We start from the raw sequence: 10539 nt of genomic DNA, 5'->3' as shown, positions 1-10539 counted from the left end.
ACTCAACATCTATGCCTTGGTCTTCTCTGAAAAGGAGAACATTGCCCAGCCTGGGGAAAATGAAGTAGATGATGCAGTAGAGGAAATACAGTACAGAATAGGTAAAGAGGCAATACAGGAATACCTGGCTACTCGAAACAAATTCAAGTCTCCGAGTCCAGATGAACTACATCCAAAGGTATGGAAAGAACTGGCAGAAGTAATCTCAAAACTAGAAGCAATAATGGCTGTGAGGTCCTGGAGAGCAGGAGAATTCCCAGCAGATAAGAAGAAGGCAAATGTCCACATCTTCAAAAAGAGAAAAAAGGACCCAAATAATTATTGCCCAGTCAGCCAGACATCAATATGAGAAAAGATTTTGGAGCCAACCATTAAACAGTCTGTAATCACTTAGGAATGCTGTGACTTGCTAAACGTCAGCATGGGTTTTTTCAAAGTCATGCCAGACTAACCTCCTTTGTTTATAGAGCCACAAGCTTGATATCTGATAGGAATGCTGTGGATGTAATATATCTTGATTTCAGGAAGGCCTTTAACAAGGTTCCCCATGATATCCTTGCAGAAAAGCTAGTAAAATGTGGGCTAGGCAATGTGACTGTTAAGTGAATTTGTATTTATTTATAGTATTTATACCCCGCTCTTCAGCCAAAAGGCTATCAGAGCGCCTTGCATTTTTTTAATTGGTTGACTGACCAAACCCAAAGGGTGATCAACAATGACTCCTCTTCATCCTGGAGAGAAATGACTAGTGGAGTGCCACAGTGTTCTGTCCAGGGTGCAGTGCTATTCAACATCTTTATCAATGACTTGGATGATGGAATAGAAGGCATGTTTATCAAATTTACAGATGTCACCAAATTAGGAGGGGTGGCTAATACCCCAGAGCGCATCATCAGAATTCAAAATGAGTTTATCAGAAAACTGGGCCAAAACTAACAAAATGATTTTGTTTCTCAGGGAGAAATGTAGGATACTACACTTGGGCAGTAAAAATGACATGCACAGATATAGGATGGGTTGTTAAGGAAAATGCAACATGGGATATACAGTGAAAGAAATAAAACTTGTATGTGAGAGTCAGGGTGACTCAGCAGAAGCAATTAAGAGCCACACAGGTGTAAAAGGTAATACAATTAGCAAGTCCTAAATGCCAAGGACAGAAATGTAAAGTGGATAATTGAACACACCTGAGAATTGTTAAGTGGTCAAGGCTGAGATGATGAAATCATTAATTCTGGGTAGAAACAAGAGAACCAATGAGAGTGGATGTACACGCCCACTGGGTGGATACTGACAAGAGTGGGTGGTATGATCCAAGGACTATAATAATGGCTATGAATCCTAATGTATTTTGTGGGTAGTAGCAGTGGGTAGTAGTTGTGGAGTATTGTTGTATTGGAGTTGTGTTGGATAGTTTTGGAGCTGTATATAGTAGAATAAAGTAGATCTTTTATATAAGACTACTGAGTTGTCTGGTGTCTTGAGTGAAGATGCAAGAGCCAGCTGGATCCTGAAGAAGTGGGAAGACTTCTGTGGAAGCAAGAGTGAGAAGGCTTGGAGAGTTTGTCAGGGTCTTCAGCCTATTCTCTGTAACTCTGCTGCTTTAGAGCAAAGCTTTAACCATTGGCCAAAACTGGTCAGCGCCGGTGCGTAACAAGGTGGTGAGTTCGAGCCAGAGGTGAAGAGCTACAACTCCCATCATCCCTGACATGGGTGACACCTGGTCTGACAGCAGTATATGCGAAAGGGGTCTATAAGTCTTGGTGGACCACAGGCTGAGCATGAGTCAGCAATGTGATGTGATAGCTAAGAAAGCCAATGTAATTGTAGGCTGCCTCAATAGGAATATTGTGTCTAGATCAAAAGAAGTAACAGTGCCACTCTGTTCTGCTGTGGTCAGACCTCATCTGGAATATTGCATCCAGTTCTGGTGACCACATTTCAATAACAAGTTGACAGGTGTGTCCAGAGGAGGGCAAACAAAATGGTGAAAGGTCTGGAAACCATATCCTATGAAGAGCCACTTAGGGAGTTAGGTATAGCTTGGAGAAGAGAAGGTTAAAAGTTGATATGATAACCCTGTTTAAGTATTTGAAGGGGTGTCACATTGAGGATGGAGCAAGCTTGCTTTCTGTTGCTCCAGAGACCAGAACACAGAACAATGGATGCAAGCTACAGGAAAAGAGAGTTCACCTCAACATTAGGAGGAACTTATTGATGGCAAGAGCTGTTTGACGGTGGAACATACTGCCTCAGAAAGTAAAATATGGCGGGGTACAGACCGCCGCTTTGCGGCGGTCTGCCGCCGCCGCCAGAAGGTCCGCGGGGGAGCCGGAGCCTTCAGACGGCCCGACTCCCGCGCGGACCGAAAAAAGAAGCTCCAAAATGGAGCTTCTTTTTGCGTCGCGTTTGCGACGTAGCGAGGCGCCAGGGGCGCGCTCGCTACGTCAGCAGCGGCGCGACGCGTCTGGACGCTGTGCGTCCGATACGTAAAGATGGCGGCGCCCATGTAGAAGGGGCGCCGCCATCTTGTACGGACGGAGTCCGTACTAGGCCATGGGGCGTCTAAAAGAGACGCCCCTTTTTTAAAATGGGACGTCCGGAGGACGTCCCAAATGGCAATGTAGAAAGCCCCTATGTTTATTTGATTAACATTTCTGACCAAGAAAACTTTCTGAATTTAATGTGAACCTAAGCATTCAACAAGTGTGTAAGTGTTTATTTTGAAGCCACATTTCTACCGACTCAACCCAAAATTGATTCTGACCCCATGACTAGACTCTACAACCTTGCTTGGCACATTGGCTGTGATGCTATGGACCGTGGAATTGTCCACTTTAGGAAAATGTACATGTTACCATAGAATTCTAACAACAACAACAACAAAAGTGCTGCATGCGTGATCAAAAACCCTTTCATACAGTGGTCCCTTGGTATCTGCAGGGGTTTGGTTCAACTATTGTGGATGCTCAAGTCCCATTATATACAATGGTGTAGTAAAATGGTATCCCTTATACAAAATGGCAAAATTAAAAGGTTTATATTTTGCAATGTATATTTTTTGAATATTTTCAATCCATGGATAAGAAATCCATGGATACATAGGGTTGACTGTACTACAAAATCATACCACTATGATTCCGCTTTACCTACCATGGTTTCCCTCTATGGAATCCTGGGATTTAGGAGGGATACTTTAAATTCTCAGCCAGAAATCTCTAGCCACAGCAGACTTAACTCCAGGGTTCTATATGTTGCAGCCATTTCAGCTAAAATGTAATAGCACTATAATTCTGTGGTGTGAAATGGCTCGTGGATAAATGCCCAGTGTCTTATCTGTTACATTGGAGGTTGTCACTTTTTGCAAATACAGCATTGTTTGTGTTCTGAGTTTCCATTCCTTCCCTGAAAGGTGTGGCATAAGCATGACAACTGTGTTGATAAAGCCCCAGGGAGACATTATCAAGACCTAGGACCAATTCACATTGGATCTAAAGTGGGCCCTCCACATTCACTGTGTTAGGATTATAGGACCTTTGTGAAAGTGGAAAAAACCACAAATAAAAAATCACCAGTGAAATGACTTGGACTCAACTCAAATGACTAACTTGATTTGATTCGTGACTTGTATATTTCTAGTGATTGACTTGCGGGCCTAACTTTATCCAGAAACAGCAAACACATTAGGCAATGTGTTGCACATCAGAATTGCCTTTTAAAGTTTTTGAAAAGCTTTAGTACAGTAGTTCTCAACCTGTGGGTCGCGACTCCTTTGGGGGTCGAATCATCCTTTCACAGGGGTTGCCTAAGACCATTGGAAAACACATATTTCCGATGGTCTTAGGAACTGAGACACATGGTTGGGGGTCACCACACCATGAGGAACTGTATTAAAGGGTCGCAGCATTAGGAAGGTTGAGAACCACTGCTTTAGAAGAATCATTTCACCTGAAGCCCATTGTCTAATATGCTTGCTGTTCTCTGAATTTTTATAGCTAACATTGTGCACGTCTTCTTGATTTTCTAGTTAAGCAACTCCACTCCCCACCACCACCACTTCATCTTTTTTCTGTTAAAGTTGGTGCCAGGATTTGAGACTTGACTTGAAAATATCTCGTACTTGAGACTTGGAGTAAAAGAATAATATATAACTGAAAATCACTTTTTTTGAACCTGACAGAACACCTCTGGACAGAACACAACTGGTCAATATCTGGCAGATATTAACCATAGAATTGTGCTGGAGGACCCACAAATGTGAGAAGTGTTTTTTCTTGGAATCTCTAGTCCTCCAGTGTGACTCTATGGTCAACTTCCAGTAGAGTTGTGCTGGAGGACCTAGAGATTCCTAGAGAGAACACATTATTCAAATCTACAAATAATTAAATATTCAAAAGTCAAAGCTATAAAAGTAGAAGGCCAACCATATTTCATTTATTTGTAACTCCCAGGCCCACCAACCAGGCTGGTACAAAAGACACACACTTACAATGAAAACCAAGGGACATCTGAGCACGTGGTGACACTCAGTATTTGTTTTCAGTACCAGAAATAGATTGAACTTCCAGTCTTTGGTCCAGCTTTATTTGCATTTCAAAGGCTTACTTTAGGTAGGAAAATTATACTGTTCTTTAAATAACAGAGACCCTTGCCAGTCTGTTGTAAAACATCCTGAGATCTGCCAGTAGAACCCAATTAACCGTCTGTTCACCCTGGGCCTAGGAAAGCATTGTTGAATACAAATGATTTACTCCAGCTATTCCATTTGTGTAGATACTGTTTAGGTGGCCAAAGTCAGAACTGACAGTAAGATAAGTTTTTAAATTTGCTCTTACTGTGCATATACCTTTGTGGTACTCGTAACTTATCAGGACTTTGGAGAGATTGATTCAGTCTGGTAGGATGGTCCACTAAATATTTGCACCCTTGGGTTACATTCAGTTTGCAGTTTCATGACTGAATCAACTCAGTGCAAAAGAAGTAAAAAACTGAAAGGACATGCCCATTTTTTCTCTTTGCAACCCCTTCAAGTTGTAGAAGGATTATAGTCTCAACATCTCAATGTGTGTGTGTTGTATGCCTTCAAGTTATTTCTGATTTATTGTGAGTTGTGTGTGTGTGTGGGGTGCGTGTGTGTTTTTTGGCAAGAGTTGTTCAGAAGAGGTTAATACCAAATACTTAGTTATTGAAATCAATGGAATTTCTGTGCCACCTCCAGAATGGCCTGGTTCTGACAAATTTAGGCTTGAGAAAACTGGATTATACTGTTTTCATTGAATGATTGTACCCCTACCCTTTCTCAGAACACTGCACTTAAAAGATATTGGAGGACAAGAGTAATAACCTAGGTTATTACATGCTGTTTAGTACCTTGCAAGCGTCCTTACATGCCCACGTAATCACAAATTATGTGAACAGCCACTTGTAGTCTGAAAGATCCACGGTATAGAAAATATTTATTATGTCAGGCTGTTTATTTAGGTAGGGCCTAAAGGCATGTCCTGAAGTTGTCCTGGAATAATAAATACCTTGGATAGCAGTTACAAATAGATTGAAATCCAGTTTGCTGTTGCCTCAAGTGGTCAACTTTAAAATCCAATTAAAAGTTCTCCCGCACATACACTTTTTAAAAAAAATAAACATGAGTGTTGGCATAGACATTCATTTAAATTATGCTTTTGTGTTGGTGTGATGCTAAACAAATGCAATGTGTTGCCCTTGAAACTTCTGGAAGCCTTTGTGTGCCAGGGCTCTTGTCCTCCCATCCACTAAGGGGTTAACTTGTCTCCACTCCCCCAGGGATCTGGCTTGCCTGTCTGTGCTGAGGTCATTGTCACTCTTAAATGACAGATGTCTTCCTGAAAATCTCTTGCATCTTCCCTTGTGATGTAAAGTTCAGCAACTGCAATAACAGGGTGGAGTTCTCTAATAACTGTTAAATTTATTCTTTAGAGACGTTGCAAAAATGTTCTATTGCTCTTAGAGGGCTCCCTTGGCACCAAACTCTGCATTTTCTTTTTGCATAATGCCTGTAGATTTAAAGTCGCTCTACTCCCAGTCGTACGGTTTCAGTAGCCCTGGTTCAGTGCTGCTGAAATGCTCGTAAATCTCCTTTCTTTTAGCGGCTTTGTGCAGCAGCTGGGGTATGACAATAAGGTCCCTGATCTGTAATTCCAGGCAGCCCCTGCGGGGTGTAGAGAATGACCAATCCTGAGCCTCTGTGTCACTTTAAATGATGAAGCTCAGAGAAGTATGCAATCCCCAAGACATAATTATCTAATGCTTTCTATTTGTATTCTTCAGCAAACTTCTTTCTGTACCCATACATGGAGGATTTGTCATGATTACGGGGCATACATTCCCATTATGCACAGAAATACAGACTGGTGCAGTTTCTAAATGTGCTTAATGTTGGCTGTACTGATAGTTTCAGCTGAGGACTGATAGACTTAAGAATTTTATTACCAACTGATGACTATGTAAAGGCTCACCTTTTCTGGAATCTTAATGGGCATCAGTTTCTTTAAATACAGTGCTCCGTGGAACTTAGGATAACAGTTTTTTAAAAAAGAAATGTGATTTAATACACTAAATAATATTCAGAAAGGGCAGTGCTTTGCATGAAATCATGCCACAGTTTCTCAACAAAAGGAACAAAGTCAGGCCTATCCATGGTTCAGCTTGCTTGGAAGTAAGTCCCATTATGTTTGGTGCCAATGATGATGATGCCAATCGTACCATTTTATACAACACAAATAACATGTGTAAGCTTGATGCAGCCAGACAATGTGCCACATGCATGCAATGTCAGAGTAGCCAATATTTTTTGGGGGGGGGGAGGTATTCATACTCATAATATTGCAATTTTTGTTTGAAAAACTTACAATGTTTAAAATTAAAGTGCTGTAGCAAATACTGTTAAAACAGACCCCTTCCTATTGCAGATGTAATTTATGCCTTTTACCTTCAATTACTTTTTTTTATATACAAAGTTTTCTTGACTACTTAAAATAAGACATTTTCATGTGAAAGTGGCCAGAATATACTTAGAAAAAGGGGGCCAATTCATAGAAGCAGGCTGGGGAAAAAATTGGCTTCAGAATCTAGGGCTCTGCTTATGCCTGTAGTCCTTGAAAGATGCTTTAATGGTACCCCGGAGTTATTTCTTTCATCCTGCCGCCTCAAAGGTATTCTGTTGCTTTTCTCCATACGCATGGGACTGTCTTTAGTATTCAAGTTAAGCAATTTGGGCAGCAGTTTTTCCATAATTGCTTCAGGGATCCCATATTTGCTCCCCACTAAAGGGCTCCGAAAATATACATTGTGGAAACTGGGCTTGCTTTCTACTCTGTCTTCTTTATATCAGAACTAATTTTACCAAAAGATTGTGCTTTAAAAGGTAAGTAGTTTCAAATGGGAAGATTGTAGCTTCTGCTCATTTCACATCTCACTATCATCTCCCATTTTTCCAGGCAATAAATTCTCCCATTCATTATTACCTCCTCTTGTGAGAGACAGAGCTTTACCTTCACATAACACACACAAATGGTATAATTTGCATGGCTGATTCTCCTCCTTTTTTGATCCACTTTGCTCTTCTTGTAGGCTGCTAGCATAAACAAAGTACCACTTAGGTTAATATCATTTTCCAAGCATAATGAAAACTTTTATGCTTGCCTGAGGGAGATGCATAAAGAACAGTTGGCTGATTAAATAATTCCAGATTAGTGTTAATAGGATTTCACTTTCAATAGTGCTAAGTTATTAGTTGTAGTATGCGTTGCTCCAGGTTTTTCTGTTTCTTTTGGTAAATAATATCCAGAGGGCTAGCTGTGTGAAGTCTGGTGCACAAAGACAACAAAGCTTCTTGCAGCACCTTAAAGGCTAAGAAATTCATTATGGAATAAGCTGCCAACTCAAGATGACATTCCATAAATCATAGGGAGGTGAATCATGGTCCATCAAGGTTCATGTCATGCTGCATGTGTTTAGTCTCCACTCAGGAGAATCATGGTATCTGAGCTGCTTTCTTTTGGAAGCGGCGCATGTAGTCACAGCACAAAAAGTAAGGGTGTTAAAAAGGCCCTGAGATCTGAAAAGGCTGGAGGCAGTACACCATGTTGGGATGCCCATGGGCACAGGTGAGATAGACAAGGAGGAAAGACTAATAATCCATAAGGCTTCAAAAGCATGTGTGCTGGCACGAGAAAAGAATAACCATTATTAAATAGCATTTAACATTTATTTTTGCAAGATATGCATTTGCTGGGAGACTGGTGCCATATTTCTGTGAGTAGGAAACTGGAATGTTGGAAGTAATCTAAGGCCTGGGACAGATGGTCCCAAAGCGCCGTGCCACCACCAATTCTAGGGCTAGGGACTGCGCACCAACCGCATGGTCCCTAATCCTAACCCTAGCACGGCACAGCGGTGGCCTAATGGTGGTGCGCTGTCCACATGGGTGCCGCCATCTTGGCATAAGTGATGTACAGCATGTAGACATTGCTGTGCATTGCTTACATCATGAGTGTGCCATTGCTGACTTCTTTTTGGGGCAGAGGGACGATGGGCAGTTTGGCTGATGCGGCGTCCATCCGGAGGGAAACAGGCTGCCGCCAGCCCACCCTTTTAGGGTGGACTTTCCTGGGCCTAAATTCCACTAAATATGTCATAGACCAAGAGATTTTGTGGATTTAACTGAAATGCACTTAAGAGTGTATGAATACCGTTTGCAATAAAATGAAAATATGGTTCTGCCACTGATGATTTGCCTTCCCTTATCATTGTTTTCAAAGTACCTGTCTTTCACACTAAGATGGTGAGATCTACAAAAGCTACTTGTTAAGAACCAGTTTTAGTAGCCTGTCTGCCAACGTAGTATCAGAACTTAGAAAAGTAACTTATTTGGAGTTGTAATCCATATCCATATCTACGTTGTTGTTGTCATGTACCGTCAAGTCATTTCTGACTTATGATGACCCGAAGGCGAACCTCTCATGTGGTTTTCTTAGCAAGATTTCTTGAGAGAGGGTTTGCCTTTGCCTTCCTATGAGGCCGAGAGTGTGCCTTGCCCAAGGGTAAGGTTTCCATGTCTGAGTAGGGATTCGAACCCTGGTCTTCCAGTATCTTAGTTGAACACTCAAACCACTACACCATATTTCTATCTATCTGCAATATCCTTATTCTTTTTTGCTATAATGCAGGACTAAAGGAAAAGCACAACAACTTTCCAAAGTGCTTTGCTCCCTGGTCATTTGAAGGCAATACTTACTAAAAAGAATCAAATGAAAAGCTAATTTCCATCTTATGCTATCTTCTACCTAGGCCTTAACTGGAACTCTCTTTCATGCAGAAAACTATGCCTGATTCCCAGCATCTTATTATTGGAAGGATAAGGGCATTTGTAAACCATTCAAGAAACTCCTACTCTTCATATGAAGTAGTAAGTCCCAATAGGTCTACATGTGTCATAAAAGTGAAAGAGCCATCACTTAAAACATTTCTCCAACAGGTTGTGTTGGCAAATCACCAGTAGCGCAATGTTTGCAATTATTGTAGATGCATCCCCTTCCAATTCTAGTAAGGCTGACTTATTGTTGAACATATGTAGGCAACTGGTACTCTGGTCTCACTAATGTCTACTTTGGCTAGCAACAGTTTTCTGGATACTGGGATACCAAGTGTTTTAGAACCTGCTCCATTGAATACCCCTAAAACTACATGAACCTTGCTGTGATAAAATAACTATTGATAGCAACTGCTTAGTGGCAGCTTTTTCAGCAGTAAGATAAAGATGTCCTGGTCCAGACCTTAAAAACCAGAGCTTGGTGCTTTGACAAACATCCCTACTTTTTCAGTATTTATTAGATGCTGCTGCTGCTGCTGCTCCTCCTCCTCATCAAAGCAATCACAGCCCTTCTCATTAATGACCATCTTTTCAAGTTCAAGATAAGACCATTTTATCAAAGCTCTCGCTCCCCATATTTTAGCTATCCAAGTCAATCCTATGGATTCCTTTTAGCACTGATGGCTGATTGCTGATAGAGCTGTTTATACAGGTGTAATCTCCTTGTAAATTCATCTAGTTAGGTTTGGGTAGAAGGTAAATCTGGATCTACTGGGAGATATCTGGATGTTCAGCAAGGGTTTCTCAGGGCGTTTTACACAACATAATCACAGCATTTTACACACTTTTACTGCCATATTTCCATCTACAGAATCTGTAGTTTTGTCAGATACTTAAAATTCTCCACAAAAGAGCTCTAGTTCCTCATCAAGCTACAAAACCCAGGTTTCTGCAGGATGCAACCATGGCAGATAAAGTGGTATCAAAGAGCTAACAGTAGCACCAAGAAAAATAAAGTACCAACATTATCTTCAATTAGACTGCTCAAATAAAGAAAGGTTGGCATAAAGGGGAAGATTTGGGGGCAGAAAGTCTATAGCCTGTGTTTACTGCTGATATTTTTTTTTAATTTGAAGTACATTTCCCCCAAGCCCTTGATGGTGGTTTTTGATATTGTAAATAAAAAGCTTAAA

Source organism: Sceloporus occidentalis, unplaced genomic scaffold (genome assembly GCF_023333645.1).
Source record: "Sceloporus occidentalis isolate IW3139 unplaced genomic scaffold, rSceOcc1.0.p SCAF_104, whole genome shotgun sequence".
Taxonomy (NCBI): domain Eukaryota; kingdom Metazoa; phylum Chordata; class Lepidosauria; order Squamata; family Phrynosomatidae; genus Sceloporus; species Sceloporus occidentalis.
Note: the sequence above shows the minus strand (reverse complement) of the source record.